Here is a 718-nt window from a genome sequence, read left to right as displayed (position 1 = left end):
CAGAGTCTATAGATTCTACTATGAATTCTTGTGGCACTATGAACTTGACATTGTCTTGCTGTTTCAAATCCAATTTACTACCCAGCCATTTCTCTAACTGCCTGTTTCCCCTCATCTCACTGAACTTCTATAATGTCACTGAGGAGCCCTGTGGCATAGTGGGTATGCACTGGGTGCTAACTGCAAGGCCAGCAGTTGGAAACCACCAGTTACTCTGTAAGGCAAATATGAGGCTTCCTGTAAAGAGTTAGGGTCTATAATTTCTTGGCCTTTTGACTAAGATTAAGTCTAGTATCTGTTCTTATCAGTTTAATTTCTTGTATGTCCTCTGAGGACAGCTTATTAAATTTATTTTGCTAGTGAGAGTTGGACTAGGAGTTTGCTCCACCCACTCCATGCAGCCACCAGGCAATGCAGTTCTTCCAGGCATGGTGCAGTCTCTTAGGGGCTCTCTCCACTGTGTAAGTCAGATTTAACAAGGTTTCCCCCCGCCCCCTTCTTGGTGTGGCTTTTGTTGTGTATCTCATCTTAAACTTCCAGAATTTGTTTCTTCTTGCTCTATGCACACTACTTATTCGTCAGAATTGTATCTCACTTACCTGTGTTTATACTCATTCATGTAACTGTATCTGGTCCTTGCTCACTAGCTAAACCACCAAACTAGCTATCCCATTTGATCTTTGTTTTCTTTCTTCTTCTTTCTTTACCTAACTAGTTC

The 718-nt window shown here is 41.6% G+C and overlaps 1 non-coding gene across 1 annotated transcript; it reads left to right on the top strand.

Annotated features, from left to right (window-relative positions):
• The first annotated feature begins 256 nt into the window (after window positions 1–256).
• On the top strand, window positions 257–442 carry LOC142447391 (U2 spliceosomal RNA). Its single transcript, XR_012784119.1, has one exon. It is a non-coding gene; the product is annotated as a U2 spliceosomal RNA (small nuclear RNA).
• The last annotated feature ends 276 nt before the right edge of the window (window positions 443–718 follow it).

Source organism: Tenrec ecaudatus, chromosome 4 (assembly GCF_050624435.1).
Source record: "Tenrec ecaudatus isolate mTenEca1 chromosome 4, mTenEca1.hap1, whole genome shotgun sequence".
Taxonomy (NCBI): domain Eukaryota; kingdom Metazoa; phylum Chordata; class Mammalia; order Afrosoricida; family Tenrecidae; genus Tenrec; species Tenrec ecaudatus.
The sequence above is the reverse complement of the archived record's forward strand: the minus strand, read 5'-3'. Positions and strand labels throughout refer to the sequence as shown.